Here is a 22,808-nt window from a genome sequence, read left to right on the forward strand (position 1 = left end):
TTCTTCAGCACTAATCATAATTTCTATGGCAAAATGAACCCCCTCATTTTGTTCCTTTGTAAATTAAATGTTTTAAGTGTTACCACTTTATTCGAATCAAGATGGCTTCAGGTGTGCCATACTTTTGTCATAAGTAAGACTGTTAGCGCTCTAGTTGTTCCTTAGAACACTCTGGGACATTCTGTCATTGGGCTATACTTGGGCTACATCTGGGTAATATTTGTGCTACATTTGGGCTCTTTTGTCTCTGGTGGCCATTTTGGGAGACTTATTTGTTATGAATTTTCCTAATTTCCTCATTTACTACAGTCTCCTCAGTAGGAAATACTTTCAGTTTTTTACTTTGATTCCATCAAGAAGACATTCAGATGTGTCACACATTTGCCATAAATTCAGAATGTTAGCACTCTAGTTGCTCATTAGATCACTGTAGTAAAGCTACTGCTCACCACGGAAGTCTGCTGCTGGTATTGAAAGTGCATGTTTCAGTCTGCATGTCAGAATTTTTTAATGAAATAGAAGAGGACTTGAGAAGTTACTCAAAATGTGCCCTAACTTTTCTATCTGCAGCACTAATCATACTTTCTATGGCAAAATGAACCCCCTCATTTTGTTCCTTTTTAAATTAGATGTTTTAAGAGTTACCACTTTATTCCAATCAAGATGGCTTCAGGTGTGCAATACGTTTGTCATAAGTAGGACTGTTAGCGCTCTAGTTGTTCTTTAGAACACTCTGGGAAGCTGCAGTAGAACACAAAGGAATCAACTGACAGTCTCTGCCCTTGTTGGATGTACATGTTTTACTGAGAATGTCAGACTTCATTCTCACATGACTGAGAAAGATAATGTGAATTTACAGAAAATATGCTCTCAGTTTAGCTTATAGATCACCTTCCAAACCTCTGGGAAAAGCATGAGAAAATAGTTTTCTCTCAAACATGATTCATGATATTACAGCAGAAGGCTTTTTCACATGGTAAAATCACCTTAGAACACACCATAATTCCTAAAATGAGTATGGTACTGTAGTAAGGAATCCCTTAATACGTACATACATTGTTAAGTTAGCATAACCACGTTAGATGTTAGAAAGCCATCTTGCTGCTTTTGCGCACGACACTGCGTCTACATGTTATTGTTTAAACAAACTGCTGAGTCGCGCTTTGCCTCACACAAGAGGAATCTGTTGTTACCATCCCGAGCTGTGCGCAGCGACCTTGGTCTGTACAGTCTGGGTTGTTAGACAATGCATGTTTTCCACTCTAGGTTGATCGACCCACTATTTAGCCATAACACACAGGCAGCTGCGAATACCTGAAAGTTGGTGCTTTTAATATTGCAGACATCATGTTTAATATTCAGACCGAAGACGAGCCTTCCTGCGAGAAGACTTCTGATGCTCCTGTGATGTGATTTCACTAAGCTGATCTTTGAGGTATGGGGTCCCCCATTCAAGCCTAAGAGACCTTTTATTAGCATAATAATAATATTAGCTTCTTAGTTAAGGGAAGGTGGTAGTATCCACTGTCATTTATAACATGATAACTCCCTTTATATTCTATGGTATTGTAACGATGCTGATGGTTTTGATTATAATCATTTGTCTGCTTGTATTAGCCAAAGTACTGCATCTGAGGACACGTGGTCTATAAAAATAAACTCTTTTTATTTTCACCGTGTCTCTGTTTATTCTTGTTGTGGACTGATGTGAGAATAATATACGAACAGGTATTTCCGATTCCCACCATTCCTGAGAGTACACTGAGTCGCTTGTTCTGGGTTGTCTTTTCATTGGGACCGCCGAGCTAAATCTCGGGTAACGAATGGGACACTTATGCTAGCCGGATACTGGGTTCTGGGTTCTGAGGTGAGTTTCTGGTACACCACAATTCACTGAGGTCCTGGGGTTCTACGCATAGTTCTGTGTATAAGCAGAATCCCTGCAACATGGCGCACCTAACGTTTGGTCTATGAGTTGAAACGCCTTATTAGTGCGTATATTAGTCCACAACACCCTCATTCTTGTTTCCGGATAACAAGTCTGACGGATTTAAGCCTACCTATTTCTGTTGATATAGGTTTCTTCAAGCTTGATCATTAAAAAGGTTATTGAACCCTTGTGCTACTGATTACTTCGAGTGTAGCTTGTCCTTATGGCGGTAGAAATAGCGGCGCATAGCCTTGCAGCTCTGAAACGTCATTTGACGCAGTATGGGGTGCCGGACACTGGTATGAAGGTAATTTTTGTGGTGGGAGCCGATGCGGCTCATCCTTATGAGTTGTTCTACTCTTGGGTGACGCTGCCGGCGGTGAGTGAGGACGATAACTCCTTTCATACTTACACTGCCACTGCCGTGCCAGCGAACTATACACCGTATAGGACACAAGAAATACCAATATCTGCTTGGCAGCATCTTATTTGGTTTAATGGCGCCCTTCCCCATGCGGTTATACCGCCGAGAATGGGCCCTTTATCAATTGCAGGGGCCACTTGGCCGGTACTAGCCGGATATACGCCTCATCCCCGTTACCTCATGGTGCCGGTGGCTGATTTGCGTGTACTGCACACTGCCCTTATTACAGTACATAGGGCTTTGGTACAGTACGTGTCACGCAATGTGCAGGCGGGGGCACCTGCTGTTGCGGGACAGCCTACTGACCACCACGCGGTGGTCATTAGTCCTGTTATGGTTAATTCTGTTATGGGCAAGCGCCCCCAAACTAGGGATGATTTCCCTTTTTGGCTTGCTGAAAAATTTGACCAAATAGAAGCGGTTTACCCGAATACTACTCCTGTGGAGAAACACAGGATCCTTACCATTAGTTTGCCTAAAGACTTGGTCCCCGACATTGATGATTGTGTAAACTGGGGCAAGGTCTTTGCAGCGACGTACTCGCAGTGCTTTGGCACTCCATCTATGTCGGTGCTGCCCTCCGTTATTAAACGTGTTCAAGATAACCACGGAGCGGAGTCTGCGATAGAATTAGGCATGCGGCTCCTCGGACAGTTTGACCTGGTGGCTACCATGATAATGTGTAACCTTAAGGGTGATGCTATGCAGTTCCACGTTCGTAATGAACTGAAAAAAGTTGCTGATGAGGATAAGCCGCGGGAGTTTGCGAAAATAATCTCGTCGGCGTACAGAGATTTGGGTCGTAGCTCTTTAGGAGTTAAACCTGTGATCAAAACTCCCGAAATTAAGCAGCAGGGTAAGGCGGAAGCCTCTGGTAAGGATGACCGTCCAAACTTTCCGAAACAGAGTTGGCGGTCAAAACAACAGGGAAAGCAGCAGCAGAAACAGGGGTCTCGGCCTGCCTCTCCCGTACAGTCAGGTAGTGAGCGCACTTATGATCTGCGTGATCGTGCTACTATTAAGTCTCCTGATAGATTTCAGGTTTCTGAACAACGTTCTCCTTGTTCTTCACAGGAAACATCGGCTTCACAGTCCGGTGGCGGAGGCGGTGGCAAAGGTCGGGGTGCTCCACAAACAGGTGACCAACCCCGACAGACTGAGGGTAAAGGCAAGCAGGACGAATTTGCACGACAAAGACCCCCGTTTCAGAAGAAGAAAGTGGCTGCTCTGACGGCGAGGTATGCCTCAGATAGTGCGGACACAGCTTCGGAACCGGACATGGGCGCTGACGCTACTGGACAGCGCAGTGGAAATTACCATAGTCCGTCAAGCTCTGCGTCCATTTCTGGCGGCGACAGCAACTGATATATTGGTTACTGTTGAAACAGCTGACACCAGAGTGGCTCCCCCTGACAGACTTTACGAAATAGTCTTACTCATTGAGGGTGACATACAACGTACAATAAAGGGGATTTTTTGGGATAATCTGACTACCACCTATGATATCCTCCTAGCGGAGGCAGATTGGCCCCCAGCTTTCATTTTAGAAGCTCCTAGAGGGGAGGAGGTAATCCTCCCGTCCTTTGCGCACACAGTGCCTAAGGACCAGGCTGAAGTGTACGCTGAGGAGTGGGCACTGGCGCTTGCGCCGGTGGTGTATCGTACTCAAGTGGGATGGGACCGGTTGTCCCCCTGCCATGAGATTCCATTGCGGTCTATGCCCCAGCCTCAACCCCAATATACCATGCGTCGTGGAGCTAGACCGCACATCGCTGCAATCCTTGAACAATTGGAATATCAGGGTGTTATTGAAACTTGTGTGTCCCCTATGAATAACCCTTTATTCACTGTGACGAAGCCTGACGGGTCGTACCGTTTAGTTTTGGATTACCGGCACTTAAATTCGCATTGCCGGACCTGCGCGGTACAAAATACTCACAGCTCGGCTCTTGTCGACAGTCTCGTGCGTAAGAGATTTAAAACGACACTTGACATCTCCAATGGCTTTTTTAGCCATAACCTTTCCACACTGAGTAGCCAGTGGACGGCGTTTACTTCGGGCGGCAAACAAAAACAGTTCACAAGATTAGCCATGGGCTATAAAAACAGCCCTGGCGTCTTTTCCGCTCGCGTGGTCTCTCTCTTAGAGAGAATTGACCCCGACGCATACTCCTATGTTGACGATATCTACCTCACGGATGATGAGCTGATGCCACATCTGTCTCGAGTCGACAATATTATTGTGAGTTTTGCAGACTATGGCTACAAATTTAATTTTGCGAAGTCTCATATCGCGGAATATACAGTGTTGTTTTTGGGCTACGAGCTCAACAATGAAGGTAAGGGATTGGCTCCTCACTTTCTGGAGAAGTGTGCATGCCTGCGTGCTCCTACAACACTGAAAAAATTACAATCTTTGCTGGGCTTTCTGAATTTCGGACGTACGTATATTCCTGATTATGCCCAGCGTATCAAGCCGCTTTACGCCTTGGTACAACCTTCTTTTTCGAAGTCTAGCTGGCAGCTAGAACATACTGCTATTCTTCAGTCTTTACAGGCTGATCTTCTTGCTTCACAATACTTATTGACGCGTGATAATCGCACTAACCTGGTAATAAGAATAGTACCAGGCGCAGTGGGTTTCACGTACTTGACGTTCAATGAGGGCGATACAGTCCCCATTGCGTATAAATCACACTTGTACACCTCTGCTGAGTTGCGTTTTTCCACTGTCGAGAAAGTTCTGACGGCAGTACAGATGGCGATCCTTAAAGAACGCGCACTGTCACATGGAAAACAGATACTGGTTGTAACACCGTATCCTGCCCTAGAGGCAGTGACAAAGGCAAGTGTACCAAATTCTAAAGCTTTGCATCCATGGTGGATACAATGGGCCACGACTCTGACGTCACCAGATGTCACTTATATCTTTGACGCTTCTTTACAGACTCAGGAGTACTTACAGTATGAATTCGTTCATCCAGCTCCTCTGTCTTTGCGCCCGCTCGAAGAATACCATTGTGTCATATACACTGACGGCTCGGCGCAGCCCGCGATTGGATCGAAGCATGCTTATTCTGCGGCTTGCGCAATTGTCGTGGGTACATTCGTAAATGGTGAATTCCAATCTGATGCAGTGCATACGCAGTCATTGGGTGATTGTACAGCGCAATTGGCGGAGCTCCGGGCTCTGGTGCTTGCACTGGAGTTTGCTGATCCCCGGGTCACTACTCTTATAGTGAGTGACTCCTTTTATTGTGTCCAGTCCTACAATGACAATTTACACTTCTGGTCTCAAAACGAATATCGTGATACCAAAGGTAGCACAATTAAGCATAAACTGCTTTGGGTTCGAGTGGCAGACTTTAAAGAACGTCTCCCTCTTGTGAATGTTATTCACACTCTTGGTCACCAACGACTTGGTGTCCATGCTGTCGGTAACAGTTTGGCTGACGAGGCAGCAAAAACCACAGTGGCTACATACTTAGTGGCAGCAGTTACAAGATCTAAAAGTAAGATTGATGATGACATCTTGGCAGCTATTGCTGCTACAGAGAAGGAAAGTGATTACCCGAAGGGTTTTCCTTCTCGTTATTTTTATCACTTAAGTCCTGATAACGTCCCGTTAGTGAGGATTAACGACGTTGGTGACAGAATTATTCCCAACGCGGACTGCAGACCATCTCTGATACTAGCAGCGCACGAGGGGTTGGCGTCAGCCCACGCCGGCGTGTCCGCTACTATATCTCTGTTACAACAACGTTATTGGTGGTTTGGTTTATACAAACAAGCGCGCGCTTATGTTCTTGATTGTGACATTTGCCAACAGATTACACCTTCCACTGTTGCGCGCCCACCACAAACACAGTTGTACATATCTAATAAACCATTTGGTTGTGTTTATCTAGATCACTGCGGTCCTTTTTCTTCTGATACTGCGTACAAGTATATCTTGGTTGCAGTGGATTCGTGCACACGTTTTCTTTGGGTATGGCCACAAAGGAGTGCTGACTCACGGACTGTCATCAGGGATTTGCGTGTCTTTGTGGGAACTTTTGCGTGTGGTACCTTCCATTCTGATCAGGGCCCTGCGTTCGCCTCTAAGGCTTACAAGGAGGCTATGAGAAATTTGGGGGTCCAAGTCAAATTTTCGTCCCCCTACCGACCTGAGGGTAATAGTGTGGTGGAGCGAATGAACCGTGACTTAAAGCAATCTTTGACAGCACAGGTTTTAGGCACAGGCCGGAATTGGCTAGCCCACTTGTAAAACGTCCAACGTGCACTTAATAATCTCCCTAGAAGGTCTCTGGGTGGGCGGACCCCATACATGATGCTCTTCGGAATCAGAATGTTTGTCCCAGACCTTGATGGTCTAGACAGGGCGGCGTTGACCGCACCCTTTGACGTAGATGATCACTGTGCTGTTTTGCAGACCCTACAAGAAGCCAGAGACACTCTATCGAAGGAACACTTGCCCTCCACGTCTGATGCTGAGCTTCAGATTCCGGTAGTCGGCTGGCTACCCCGAGTTGGAGACCTGGTCCGTGAGAAGGTGGAGAACAAGAAGGAGTTCGGCCCCTCTTATCGTGCACCAGTTCCAGTGCTTGGAGTGCAGGGTACAAGAACAGTCATTTTACCTCCACTTCCTGGTCGCAAAGAAAACAGGTACATCTCTGTTGACAATGTCAAACTTCAGCGAGTGGCCGATACTTCTTAGTATGACTCCAGCAGTTTCATGCCAGACAATGCAAAGAAATTCAGTGTTGGTTCCTGCTTCTGCCACCTTGTCTGATGTTGCCATCGAGATGCAGTCAGTTACTGATCCCTTGTTAATACCGCCAGCTGATGGTCTGCCCGAAGAGACTGAGTATGCTTATCCTACAAATGGTCACTCGCCTGTTTTACAATCTACGGCGGTTGACCAGACCCGTTTCTCCTTTGACACTAACTCATTGCCTTCTACTTCCCCTTCGAACATTGCTATTTTTGCTAGTTGGTTCAAAAGACATTTTTGATTCCCCCTTGGACATACATCTGGCTGGTGCTTATCAGCATTTTTTTGTTTATGTCCATTGGATTTGTAATAGTGTTTTTCCGTCTGGTAAATGGCCACTATCTCAAAGAGAGATTTGCAATTAGACTTATCAATGGAACTTTGGCCCCCCACTCCTCGTCCCACATCATGAAAAGGGACCAGACTTTTGTGAATATTACTGCCTGGCCCGTTTTGGATGGAATTACGTGGGATGCTGTTAAGTTCCAAATTCATGGTCCTACAGAGGTCATCAATGTACCTAATGTATTTCGTGTTTCTATGGGTGATGTGGTTAAGCAGAACATACGTTCTGATGATTGGGATGTTCATGCCATTGAAGCACTGTTTTATGATTTGAAATATTATGCCGCTTTTGATGCAGAAGATTTATATGAAAATGCGGCTAACTATGCAGAACAGTATTGTTTTCAGCATTATGGCAATCACTTCCTGCATAAAGCGAATACATTTCGAAATTTTGTAAATTTTACCCAATGGGAACACTGTCCCACACCATCTTTAGGCAGTTCACCTACATTGGTTGATAAGTATACTTATTTTACTGATTTCGGTGTTTCCAACCCAGCATCTTTTTATTTTAAAGTGTTGTCTGAGTCTGCCTAAAAGGTTAGACTGACACACACCAAATTATTATATTCTAAGTCCTTTATGGATGAGTTGTCGATCAAAGGTTATGATCTGTGGAAGGCTACTATTGATCTTAAATCGGTTTGGGGTTCCAAACCATGGCAGGTTCAGGGAACTGAGGCTTTACATTGTGCCTGTCTTGTACCAAATCATATGTTGTTTTTAAATTCAACCATCTTCCAGACCACCTGTTTCGGATTGGCCACTTCTAAAAAACTAAATTTCCCTTCTGTTCCAGATCTGGGCGCTTACCCAAATTGGGATAATCACACAGATCTGTCCCTTGCTGCTTTGCAGTCATTAGTCTCTAATGCATCTTTCAATATTTCGAAATTTAGTAGTGAGGGATGGTTAATTTGGCAAAGCAGTTCGGATGCCTGTCAACGTCGTTTTCTGGGTCTGACACCGGGGTTTACGCGGCAGCGCGTGGACCCTCGGTTTGAGTCCTCTCATACAGTAACTACATACTCTGTAGGGAAATTATGTCAATCCTGGTTGCGACATTCCACCTTGGCATCTGTCAAAGTTCATTTATCAAAATTACATGATAAAATAGATTTGAATGATTTTGTTAAAGGTCCTGTGGGTGGCAGATCCAAGAGGTGGGCATATGCTATTTACAACGAAGTATGGAAATTGTCGCAAATTGAAGCGGCTTCAAGATTGAGGGCTATTGATCAGGCGAATATGGAAAAGGTCTTGGCCGTTATAGATAACAGCATTAACACACTTTCTTCCAGAATTTATACATTGGACAATATTGTTTCTTCAATTGTTGATATTGTACATGATGATGTGTCTGTATTGTATCATGGTCAAAACCAGTTGCGTTCTGTTATGCAGTTTGCATGGACATTACAAACGTTAAAGGCAGGAAAGGTCCCCTGGGACTATCTGAATACGACATCATTATTCCTTCCCTTTAACCTTACTGTAAAGCAGCAGTTCATGTCCATGAAAGATGCTACATATTCATTGTTACACATTGAAAAATTGGAGCCGTTACCTTTCTCTGTGGCGGAATTGAATTCAGCCGTGTGGTTGGTACATGGGTTGATCATGCTCCCTGTCGCGCTTTTTAAGTTTACGTCATGTATGAAAGACTATGCTCTGGGTAGATATAAACAGCTGGGTAGCGCTTTCCTACATGAGGTTTGGTCTCTCCCTTTTACGTATAGATGTACAAGAGACGGTACAGAGGTTTATCTGAAAGGTGAGGAGTGTACCTCGACACCTGATCATTCTGTAGTTTGTAGGCACATTCAGTTACACGGTGCATGCAATGTACACGCCCCGAATTTGGCCTGCGTCCTCAAAGGTATCCCAGTGCCAGTGATTACACCATCTTTCACGCTGCTTGCAAACGGTAGTTATTTGATTTTGAATAATCAAGCTTGCTGCGGGATGTTGGTGGGAATCCCATATATAGTAACTGTATCGCAGAGAGTAGTCTGCTGCAATAATGTTCTATTTCCTCCCCCGCATGGGCGGCTGGATGTTTCTATCTGGCCTTCGATTCCGACCTTGAAAGCTGAGTTCAACAAGATGAGCAGAATAAGAGCTCTATTGTCCCAAAAGGAGGTGCCATTGACTTCCTCCCGAGAAACATTTGTCCTTCACGTGGCAAATACGCACACTGAGGTACAGGCGCTTTTGAATACTGACCTCCCCCTGCATTTTGGAGCTTTGATCCAAACAATCTTCAATGCCTTGTCCACAACTGGCCTGGATCATTTTTTTTAACTTGTAGGCTCAGGCCTCGTGACCTCCTTCCAAACTATTTTTGGTGTGATTCCGGCATTTTTTCATTCTATTTTTTCGAGCGTCTTTGGCGGTGTCCCGCTGATTCTGGCGCTGGTGGCAGGTGTGCTACTTTTAATTTTCATACTACGAAATGGATGCTCTTTCTGTGCCTCACGACGACCTGCCCCGTCTGCATCTTCTTCGTGACAGGATGCTTGACTATTATGGTACCCTGCCATTGGCGACTTTGAGCCTGGCATATGGATTATCCTTCCGGTATTCATACTTTACCTGCGTGCAACCTGTCTTTCACTGCATAGATTGTCCCTTTGAATGGCCTCTGGATTTGTGCTTAACCAACACGGTGTCTCCGGTGCCGGATTATGATCGACTGATGAGGCCCTTAGTGTCTCATGAGTTTGCCTGTTCTGGTGTTCGGATTATGGCCTGTGGTGCGGCGCATGGTATCCTGGGTAATTGGGACATCGCAAGGGCTGCCTATGACTTCTTGGATATGAGCTATCTGGAGGAACACGTCGGTTGCCCTCTGATGGTGCTAGAGGCTCCGCTTATTGAAGAACATGTATGTTCCTTTTCTTTTATTAACTGGATGGCTGAAACTTTTAGTGGCTGTGCCAACGATTTCCTGTTGGAAGCAGTTGCTACGTATGCTGCATACACGTTCATGGATTGAGTGAACTGTCGTCCACTATGTTTTTTCTCCCATGTCTTGAACATTACCTGTGACTTTGGATTGCTGGCCGAAGCAGTATTTTTCATTTTTTTTCCTTTCCCTTTTTGAGTTTTTTTTTTTCTCGCTCCCTTTTCTTTTTCTGAATCGATATTTGGTTTCCAATTGAATACGCCTTGTTCTGCTCTGTCGAATTTGAACTCTGCGTTCTCTCATTTCTTCCCTACTGGTTAGTGCTTCGATCAAGGGGCATGTAGTAAGGAATCCCTTAATACGTACATACATTGTTAAGTTAGCATAACCACGTTAGATGTTAGAAAGCCATCTTGCTGCTTTTGCGCACGACACTGCGTCTACATGTTATTGTTTAAACAAACTGCTGACTCGCGCTTTGCCTCACACGAGAGGAATCTGTTGTTACCATCCCGAGCTGTGCGCAGCGACCTTGGTCTGTACATGGTGTAACAAACAGTCTGGGTTGTTAGACAATGCATGTTTTCCACTCTAGGTTGATCGACACACTATTTAGCCATAACACACAGGCAGCTGCGAATACCTGAAAGTTGGTGCTTTTAATATTGCAGACATCATGTTTAATATTCAGACCGAAGACGAGCCTTCCTGCGAGAAGACTTCTGATGCTCCTGTGATGTGATTTCACTAAGCTGATCTTTGAGGTATGCGGTCCCCCATTCAAGCCTAAGAGACCTTTTATTAGCATAATAATAATATTAGCTTCTTAGTTAAGGGAAGGTGGTAGCATCCACTGTCATTTATAACATGATAACTCCCTTTATATTCTATGGTATTGTAACGATGCTGATGGTTTTGATTATAATCATTTGTCTGCTTGTATTAGCCAAAGTACTGCATCTGAGGACACGTGGTCTATAAAAATAGACTCTTTTTATTTTCACCGTGTCTCTGTTTATTCTTGTTGTGGACTGATGTGAGAATAATATACGAACAGGTTTTTCCGATTCCCACCATTCCTGAGAGTACACTGAGTCGCTTGTTCTGGGTTGTCTTTTCATTGGGACCGCCGAGCTAAATCTCGGATAACGAATGGGACACTTATGCTAGCCGGATACTGGGTTCTGGGTTCTGAGGTGAGTTTCTGGTACACCACAATTCACTGAGGTCCTGGGGTTTTACGCATAGTTCTGTGTATAAGCAGAATCCCTGCAACAGTACCATCAACAAATGATTTATAATGTAACTAAAGTCTTAAAACCTTCTATTAACTGCAATGCTTTTTAATGAGGTGCTATCATGTATATTGGTCACAAGATGGCTGCCAACACTTCTTGGATGAAGTACTGACAGCCAATCAGATCTCACGATGAGATGTGTGGTTAGGCTCCGCCCAGATATATATATCTTTTTAACTCTAATTTTCTCAGGAACTACTGAACGGATTTACACCATTTAAGCAAAAGGCACAAGTCTGAACTGAGGACTACCTCTCTGCCAAATTTGGTGTAATTCCGTTCAGCAGTTCAGGCTGTAGCTGCGTCAACAGGTCCTATGGGAAAACATGTTTAGGGACCTCCCTTTTTTCTTGGACCCCGCTTGACGAATCAACGTGAAATTTTCTGAATAGGAGCGGACCGGAGCTGGCCAAAAGTTTTGAAAATTTTGCGAAGATTCGTCAATCGGCGCCAACGTTATTCCAAATAGAATGTTGCGGATTTCCTATGGAAAATAGGTCCTAACTATAACTACCTACTGGCGACTACCAGTAGGTAATATATATATATATATGTGTGTGTATATATATATAAAAAAAATAGGTTTCAGGTTCTAGTTAGTTGGACATTTGACTCATATAAAACCAGAGAAATTCGCCTGTTATAGTTAGTTGAGCTAACTATAACTCGCGTGCCCACAATATGGGATCCTTTACTCAGTGTTATGCTGATCCTGTGCTGCCCCTCCAAGTATCTGTTGTCTCTCTTTCCTAAGATCAAGTGTCGGAGAGATACAGACGTACCCTCCATACTTATTCCATTTTCCCCATTTGTGATCCCATTTTCTTGGGCACCCTCTCTCTTTGAACACCGCTTTCTCCGCGAGCATGGCGTGATCCATATCCTTGGCCCAATCCACCATTTGTGGTGAGGTGCCTACTCCCCACCGCTGTGCAATGTTCCTTTTGGCTACACCCCAGCCCCCTGAGGCCCATTCTTGCTCTATTTGTGTGAGGTCCGTCGCTACCCAGATGTTAAGCAGACACAGTGTGAGTGTTGGGTGTATTGTCTTATCACAAGCCCTAGCCATTTGCCTGGTGACATTGACCCAGTATTCCTGTATGTGGGGGCATTCCCATAGGATGTGGAAGAATGTGCCAAACTGTGCACATTGCCGGAGGCATTGCGAGTCTGGGCGCCTATTGAGTCTGTGCAACAATATGGCGTCAAAATATACCCTGTGTAGGACTTTAAGCTGCACCGGCCGAAGACGCATAGGGATAGCCACTTCTCTGGGCGAGGACAATGCCTCCCGCCAGTCTTCGTCGGGTAAGACCCCGAGTTCGGCCTCCCAGGCCGCTCTAAGCTTAGTCATAGGGTCTCCTCTATTGTTAATCAGCTTCCTGTACGTGAGCGATATGGCCTTGCGGTTCATAGGGTTCAACAAGAGCCTATCTTCCAGGGGAGAGGAGTCTGGAAGGGGTGCGTCTTTAGGCCGAGCCGATTCTATAGCATGGCTAATCTGTAGGTAGCGAAATCCCTCTGCTGGGGCTAACTGGTACTTGGCCTGAAGCTCCGGGAAAGATACCTTTCTCCCTTTTACCCACACGTCGCCCACCTTAGAGATTTCGATCAAATCCCATTTATCGAATCCCGCGTATGTACTGAGTATCCCCAATATGTCCGGCTCCCATAGTGGGGTTGCCTTCGTCAGGCGACCCCTCCACCCCATCTGATTCTGTACCCCATGCCAGACCTCCACCACGCGCGCCGTTGGACCTGTCAGTCCCAACTTCTTGTGGTTGGTGTATAGGGCTCTGTTATATCCCCCTTTTCCCAACAGCCAGTGGTCCGTGCGGAAGCTCGGATCATAGTGTCTCCCAAACACCCAACTGTTTATGGCCGTCAGTTGCGAGGCCTGATAATACCGGCGCAGGTCCGGCAAAACTATTCCCCCATCGTACCATCCCATGGTTAGCTTATCCATTGCAATACGTGGCGGCTTATTGTCCCACAGCAAATTGTGTACCGCGGCCTCGATCTTCGAAAAACAGGAGTTGGGAACCGGATTGGGCGTGTTCTGTAACACGTACAGAAAACGGGGTAGAGCGAGCATCTTATATAAGGACGCCCTCCCTAATAATTTGAGAGGGAGGGTTATCCAATGTGCCACATCCGCGCAAAAGCGCCGCAATACCCCCAGGAGATTCCTTTCCAAGAACAACGCCACGTCTGTGGTGATGAATATCCCCAAGTAAAGGAACCCCTGACGGGCCACCAGGATGGAGTAGCCCCTAGGACTCAGGGGAGGGAATACATCTGGGACTTAGAACAGTTTATTTGGTACCCTGAGTGCGCCCCAAAAATGTGGAAGATGTGGAGTACCCGACGGAGCGACCGAGCGGGGGAAGCGAGGTACAGCAAGATATCATCGGCATACAGCGATATACGGTCCTCGTGCCCATCCGTCCACCTCATGCCTCTGATCTCGGGGTCCCCACGTATCCACACCGCCAATGGCTCGAGAACCATAGCAAAAAGTAGGGGCGACAGTGGGCAGCCCTGTCTGGTGCCCCGCCCGAGGGGGAAGGAGGAGGATCGATAGTTATTCACCACGACGTGCGCCCTAGGTTGAGCGTATAGCAGCTGGATCCATCTCTTAAATTTGGGGCCGAATCCCATTCGGTCGAGGACAGCGAATAGGTATTCCCATGCCACGGTGTCGAATGCCATACTCGCATCAAGCGCCAGCAGTATGGCCTCTTCCTCAAGGGTATGTACCCGCCCAATCACTCCGTTGACTCGACGCAGATTAGGCGCTGTATTCCGCCCAGGCATGAATCCAGACTGGTCCGGATGATCAAGTCCGGCAAAAAAGGGAGCAGTCGGTTCGCCAATACCTTGGCCAAAATCTTTGCCTCAATGGCAATCAGAGAAATAGGCCTATATGACTGACCCTCGTCCACCGGCTTACCGGGTTTGTGAATGACCACGATAGCAGCTTCTCGGGCATCTTCTGGCAGCAGGGCAAGCTCGCAGCTTTCATTATAGAGGCCGAGCAGGTGGGGTGCCAGCAATGAGGCCATCGGCTTAAGTAATTCCACCGGGATGCCGTTGGGGCCAGCCGCTTTTCTGGACCGGACATCTAGTATGGCCTTATGGACCTCCTCAGTGGACAACTCAGCCTCTAGTGCCCCGCAATCCTGCTCAGACAGGCCCCTGGCCTCGATAGTGGCCAGGAGATCAGCCACCCAGGCCGCCTGGGAGGCCTCTGGTGCTGCGTAGACTGATGTGTAATGTCGAGCAAATGCTTCCGCGATCTCACGCGGGTTTGTAATCTGGGTACCCCCAGCCCCTTTGAGTGCACGCACCCAACGTGATGCCTGTTCCCTCCGCTCCACCCAGGCCAGTAGCTTCCCAGTGCGCTCCCCTTGCTCGTAGATTCTATGTCTCCTGCTTGCGTCCTCAAATAACAGCTGTTTGGATTCCTGCCGTTTTATGTTTATACTTCTTTTTTTAACTTTAAAAATTAAGTAATGTTTTATATCTTCCCCCAAAAATATGTATATCTTTTTTTTTTGGGGAGAAAACTGCACTCCCATACCGGTAGTGTACCAAGCTCCATCACCACGCGAATCCTATCCGCCATATTGCTAAACTCGTAAAGGATGCGCATTTTGTATCCGACGGGTTCGTGGCACCGCGTCCCGCGTAACATCATATACGTATGAGTTCGCGCCAGCTGCTACATAGGTATCCGACGGGTACGCAGTACCAACCCACGCATTAGGTCATGTATATATGGGGTCGTGCCCGCTGCGCATTGTGTATGCAACGAGTGCACGCTGCCAGGCCCTGTGTTACGTCAGAGACGTATGGTGTCACGCCGGGTATGCCATTCCCTTGTTTTTTTTATGTCTTAAAACTATATCTAAATAACTTTAAACTGTAAATGAGAGCAAGTAATAATCTAAAATATATTAAACATTTATATATTTCTAACTGTAATAAACTTATATTATGATAAATATATTTTCTCAAAATCTTGTCGGTGTGGCCTCCTTGCGCCCTCGATGTGCGATTACCATGTGACCTTAAACAAAGCATTTCATTAATTCATAACATTTCCCATTGTAACAGTTGGAGGACCCCACCCATTTTAGTCATTATCTCTACAGCGTTTGATGAGATACACCCCTTCTGCTTAGAGAGCTTTTTTGAAAAGTTTTTTTGCTGTGTACACATATCTTCTACTACACACACTATGCAACGATCATCTTGATCAATAGTCATGGTCTGTATATTAGCCTTCCACGTGTGATGGTCATGCATCTCAAATGTTACATCAAAAATCAAATGTGTGTTACACGATGCCCTTCGCGTGTGTGTGTGCACATTATTGTGCTGCCTTTCGGCCTGGGTATTGCTGGCCCGAAAGGGTAGCATCAGCCACGGGCCGAGTGCACATCCTAGATTACATATACAAACAGTAAACAGTAATGTGTACATTTGTATTGCTGTATTCTCTGTTGTCAGGCTTTACCAGTATAGTAGTGTGTCATATGTGAGACTTTCAGATTCACGTTTGGCATGCATTGCTTGACTATAATGAACGTTATCACTATTTATGACGTAGCCTCACTGCTGATCCTCCCTCCATCTGAGCACATTCACATGTGTGCACTTCGCGATAGCAACACTTTCAATAATACCGCACACCATTGACAAGAGTGTCTGCACATATCCACAAACTTGACAACGACATGTGATGTTTTCGAACAGCATCTCATTAGCGATAGTTGCCGCCCTCCCGGTACATGCTACATTAATGTAAATTGCGCATTCTGCGACGTCAAAACTGCAACAAAAACACACATAAGTACACTTCCTGGCCAGGCAGGAACTGAACAACGCCCAGGTCCCCGGAACTATTATTCACAGCCCATCACTCGCCTGGCGTACGCAAGCCCAGCCCACTTTGCGTACGTGTAAATAGGATAACAACGCCGCCACATGTCCCAGTTCTTCTACACTGCCTCAGGTGATATGGCCGCATCCACCTCGCATATCACTATGTGCAATAAAAAAAGGGATCCATAAGGCATACACCATCGTCATAATCAACAGTGCACCTGAATTGTGAACACTGCTGCCCATCGTGTTTGGACACACAACAATGACAGCAGGTGAGCAGTGGGGCCTGGGTGCACAGGGACTGCAATTGAGCGCGATGCTGCAGGAGGGGTGGGGTGCATCAACCTGGGTGCGCAGGTACAAACAAGCGATATTGCCCTGCTTAATAATGTGTTCTCTTACCTCATTCAGTCACATGTCTGTCTCATTTTAAGGACCTGCTGGACCGTACTGTAGGCCTGAGCCAGCGGGCAGCGCTGCCCTACAGACACGTGTGGAGTGCAGTGTTGTGGGAGGAGTGGGGTGCATCAGCCTATGTGCAAAGGTGCGAACAACCAATGTTACCCTGTGTACCGATGTGATCTCTGACCTCATTCAGTCACATCTCTGTCTCATTTTAAGGACCTGCTGGACCGTACTGTAGGTCTGAGCGTGGCGTTGGCTTTTGGGGCACTGTAGTGAGCTGATTACTATGTGTACCTGCACACAGGCTTGCACCACTGCATTACACGTGCACATTATGCTTGTACCATGCACTCTGTTCCTTTGTATGTGAACGTTGGCATAACATATTATTATTTAACCTTGTGTATTCTCGTGCACTCCAACTCCTCTTTGAACCACGATTACCACTAACAGTTCGAAGATCGTACTTCAAGAAGGAAGGATGCACTCAACTGGTGTTCTCTATTACCATTGCAAGAAACCTACATTTACCTCAAGACGTTTCCAACATTATATTTTTTCTCCCTTTTCAGACACTGGTTTAGTGGGCCAAAATGGGCGGAGCGGGTGCTCACCGGGGTATCAAGACGCCGTCCCCAACCAGAGACCTGCTGGGCCACCCTGATAGCGGCACCCCAGAGTTGGAACTCGGAACGGCACGTCCTTGGACACACTGGTTGTGGCAGGTGAGCAGTCTAGCCTCGGCACGCAGGAGCTGCAATTGAGCACCAAACGGAGAAAGGGGCTGGGGTGCAGCAGCCTGGGTGCACAGGTGCAGGCAAGCGATGTTGCCATGGATAATAATGTAATCTCTGGCCTCATTCATATCTCTGTTTCATTTTAAGGACTTGCTGGGCTGCACTCTTTCTCGCGGACCCCAGTGTCCCAGATACATGGGTGACGGGAGGTGAACAGTGAGGGCTGGGTGCAGTAGGCCGGCACTCTGTCTCCTCCTCCCTCTGTTCTTTTCACTCTCCCTCCCCTTCTCCCTTTCACCCACTCTCTCTCTGTCCCATTCTCACTTTCCTCTGTTCATTCTCACTACCTTTCTTTTTTTCTTAGACATGGCACACATACTTATGTTTCTTTTTGTCTTGCAGGTTTTGTACGCTGCTTCCGGAGGAGTCCCACCCACTTCTTTCTTGTTTTACTGTTGTTCAAATAAAGTTACATTTCCATTTATTTGTGTTGTGTTAATAAAAGTTATTTTTTTTTACCAATAGATAACTGAGTGTATGGGTCTTCTTTCTCTGACAACACTTATCTGTAGTTTATCGGCGGTTGATAGTAGGTTATAAGGGAAATTCTGTTTAATTTTCCAGTACACCTACCAAATATAAACCAACAGATTATTACATAAATGAAGCCTGGGTATTTGTACAACGGCAAGAGTTCATGAGTGTATCACTTTATAACACCATGAGTACTGCCCGTGTGATTTCAGAACCAATAATGCACTGCCAAGGGCCACCGAGGCTTCAAGGACTGGCGAGGCCCACCCTGCATATTTAAATAAAGCCTCGGAGGTTGCCGATCCCCGGTCTTGAGTTGGCCTCGAAGCCCAACGAACAATTCGTAAACAATACCTGGGGAGGTGTCGATCCCCTAGTCTGCAAAACGTCTCTGTGCCCTCCCGCACCTAATTTACATGTGAGATTAAGATCCCCAGTGCTGCAGAAACCCCGCAATATAATAATAGGATTGGCCCCGGAACATTACCCACCAGTGGGCTCATTTAAATGAACTGGTGGGACCCCGCTTCATTTTTTTTTTCTCCATTTTTAACATCCTTCAACGAGGCAAACAAGAATTTACTATCAAAGGGTGCAAGCAATGCTCCCGCCCTGTAATAGCAAACATAAATGTCCCGCGCTTGCACACCCCGGGACATTGTATGACCTGCACCTGGGAGGACCATGATGCTTTGTTTAATGCATAACTACAGAATTAGTATAAACGCTTACTAACTCTACTTGCACACATGTGGTACAGCAACCAGAGTGTAGAGAAGAGGCAGAGGAAGCCCAAAATAAAAAAATATAAATCCTACCAGAGGTAGGATCACATAGTTCAATCAGCCGTTGACCCTGGGATGAGTAGAAACAGATTCACCAAGGAAACGGGTCTTCAGCACACGACCCTGGGATGAGTAGAAACAGATTCACCAAGAAAACGGGTCTTCAGCACAACGCAAGCAAGCGCAAAATCTTGGTGAGTGCTGCCTTCTTTTCATCTTCTCCAGCTCGTTGCCAAATTTATGTAGTGAACAGGAAGACAGCAGTGGATCCGATAAGTAGATTTATTGCAGGAAAAGAAGACAGCTTAAACAGCCACCAACAGGACCAGACACCAAGGCACCCGTCTTCTCCAGCACTGTGTACAAACTCCCCAAGATTCCCCTCATGACAGCCCTACATTCTAACATTACATACTTACATTATAGTATCATTACATACTAACATTGTACTATGACTTACATTGAAATAGTACACAGAGCACATCACTTTACAGCAATGAGCTCACGGTTTAATCCCCGAGTCTTCAGACCAGTAGAGGTGAGTAGTTTGCTTCCCACTCCCTGTATAGTATAAATGCATAGTAACACTACTTACAGTTATACTACAGCGGCCAGTATGCTACAGCGCCCACAGCCCATCACTTTACAACAATCATCTCAGTTTGATCCCCGAGTCTTCACACTGGTAGGCATAGTACTTTGCTTCCCACTTCCGGTATAGTACAAACGCATGGTAGAGCTCAGTAGTTTGCTTCCCACTCCCTGTATGGTATAAACGCCTACTAACACTACTTCCACAGGTATCCTACAAACACCAGAGCACATCGCTTTACAGCAATGACCTCCCCGTTTAGGCTCTAGGTTTCATACCCGACTGTAGCAGGATCTCATCTCAGCACCATGTCACTCTGAGCAACACCGCACTTTCAGACCGGTAGGAGTGACTACTTCGCTTTGCACTCCCCCACAGAGGTTACAGTGCTCCCATCCTCCTGTTTCCTACTCTTTTTGCCCTTTTTCCCCCTTACAAGCTTCAATGGAATCACAAAATGGCGGCCAACACTTCCTATTTGCAACCGCTCACAGCTCTCACAATCAATAAGCAGCAAGCTTGTGCTCGTAACGCCTCAGCCAATCAGATGGCAAAATTCACAAATATCGATGTCTGTAAATTTCGATATTTCTCCAAAACTACTGAACAGATTTACACCAAATAAACAAAAGTGTGCTTTCTAGACCAAAACCCTTCTCTCTGCCAAATGTGGGGCAATTCTGTTCACCCGTTCGACCTGTAGCCTTGTCTAAAGTTTCCTATGGAAATTAACATAGAGAAAACACGTTTTAGGACCCCCCTTTTCTCTCACCCCCCCTTGACGAATCACCCCCAAACTTCCCACATAGGAGCAGATATGAACAAAGAATTCGCTTGGAAAATTTTATGAAGATTCATCAAACTACGCCAAAGTTATAAGCAAAACAAAAAATGCTCTTCCTATGGAAACTTAGTACTAACTATAACTACCTACTGACTGCCAGTAGGTAATATATACATTAATATTTATCAAAAGTGATGAATACACTTAATTAAAAGTTATTTCATTGTATTTTATTAAAAACATTAAATTAATTTATACATGCAAAAAGGGTCGTTCAATTTCTTGGTGTTTAAATAATAAAAGTTTTATTTTTATTAACTATTTTGAAAATTTGTATTTGGTATTGGTGTATCAATGGTTGGTGCTGCGCTTACTACTGTTTCTTTTTTGCCGGTAGTAACTTAGACTCATAAATTTGATAATGTTACCCAAATATGTAAGAGTAAAGTTACATGTATAAATTACTCACAAGTGTATGGTACCATTTTGAATTGCACAGAGAGTGTAGTGATATATAAATAACCACTTTATATGTCTTTATATGGCCATACAATAGGCATCCTGAGAGTCTTGCAATATTGAATGTATAGAATGTATATCGATGTCTCTATATATTATTTCATGTATATTTTAAAATTCAGCGTAAACTGGTCCAATCACTTTGAGTCAAAGCATAGTGGGAGCAGGGTGAAAATATATACATATGTTGCTCAATTACTCTGAAAAACGTCCAATCATCCATATGTCATAAATCAATGTGGAGGAAGACCTGCCATTCACATAACTTAGGGGCGGATCACGATGGCGTAACGATCGCCACTGCCATGCCTACAGTGAGGTCTGCCGGCCTTGCGGACCGGAATTCTCCGACCGCCGTATTATGATGGCGGTGGGATCCAGACCGCTACCGTGGCGGAGGCAGTGCCTGTCCGCCACGGAACCGCCACAGGCAATCGTTACTATTGTCTGGCGGAGCCGTCAGCATGCTTTCAATGGTGGCGGAGCCTAGCAGGCTCCGTCCGCAGACTTATGATGCTGGCGGTAGCCAGCTTTTCGTGATGGTTGAACCGCCATTGAAAGGCTGCTGGGGAATGCTTTTGGGGGCCCGTTGCGGGCCCCCCTTGTGTTGGGGGGAGGTGTGGGTGCACTGAGGGGGTACCCATGGTACCCCCATGTATTTCACTGCACCATGTGGCATTCACAGTGTAATGCCTCTCACGTAGTGCAGTGAAATGCACAACATGCTCTTTTTGACATCGCAACGGTGCTAATGTCATCAGCCACCGCCACAATGTTACCGGTGCGTAATCGATCGCAGTGGTGGCGGTCCCATTCTAATCGGGTATGCGGGACCGCCGCATTCATGGCGGACGGTCCCAAACACCGCTACGATGGCGGAAGGACCAAGTCCGCCCGCCATCGTAATCAGCCCCTTAATTTGGGAACTGCACTGAGGAGTGACACCACAAGCATGTAGATTTCTCATTGTAGAAAAATTACAAGAATAGAAATAGTTTTTTCCCTGAACGTTTGAAATGCTGAAGATAGTTGAATAACACAGTGTTAATCAGAGGGCCTCCCTGTTCTTGCTGTTTCTTTGATGCTCTTTACACAGTGTGAACATTAAAAGCTCATGCACTTGCCTAGCCTGCAGCTACTTTTGAGATGATTTATGCTGGTAGAATATGTTTTCCGGATCTTTGTACTAGAAAATTGTCATACTCTCAAAAAGTTATTCTTTTCACGCTGTTTTAACAACAGTCGCTCTTCCACCAACAGGCATCTATCAAAACAAGAGAAAGGAATGTCACATTTATCACACTCAGCTCAGTCCATCTTTCAAGGTCACATTGTTCACATTCTCTATGAGGTCCAGGGTGATCAAATGCCTGGCCTCGAAGGGGTCCCTTTAATCTGCTTGTCATAGAAATGAACTCCATATGATACAGAAAAGCTGCTGAATAACACACTTTGGCATGCTGGGCAACAACCCAGAAGCCCGGCTCCTTGACCTATATAGCATGATGTTCTAGTATGAAGAAATGAGAAAGAAGGGAAGCTGTGGGTACCACTCAGAAAGTGTCCATCAATAATGTTTTCCTTTTACTCTAACATGCATCGTTTAAGTGTCCATTGAGCATTGTTGAGCCCTTTGCCCTCAATGTAACAAAAAACAAATCAAAAAACAGCAAATACAGTAAAATTCCTACTTTATTCAAATCAAAGAACAATTTGAAATGTGTTATATAGTAATAGAAATACATGAAATATGCTATTTTGATACTATGAGTACAATGCATAAATTTGAGAGTAATGTCCTAATCTAGAAACAAGGAGTAAAAAATGGACATGCGCGAGAAATTGAGCGAATTTCTGTCCAGCCAAACTCTTTTCCC

This window comes from Triturus cristatus, chromosome 2_2 (assembly GCF_964204655.1).
Source record: "Triturus cristatus chromosome 2_2, aTriCri1.1, whole genome shotgun sequence".
In the NCBI taxonomy this organism is placed as follows: domain Eukaryota; kingdom Metazoa; phylum Chordata; class Amphibia; order Caudata; family Salamandridae; genus Triturus; species Triturus cristatus.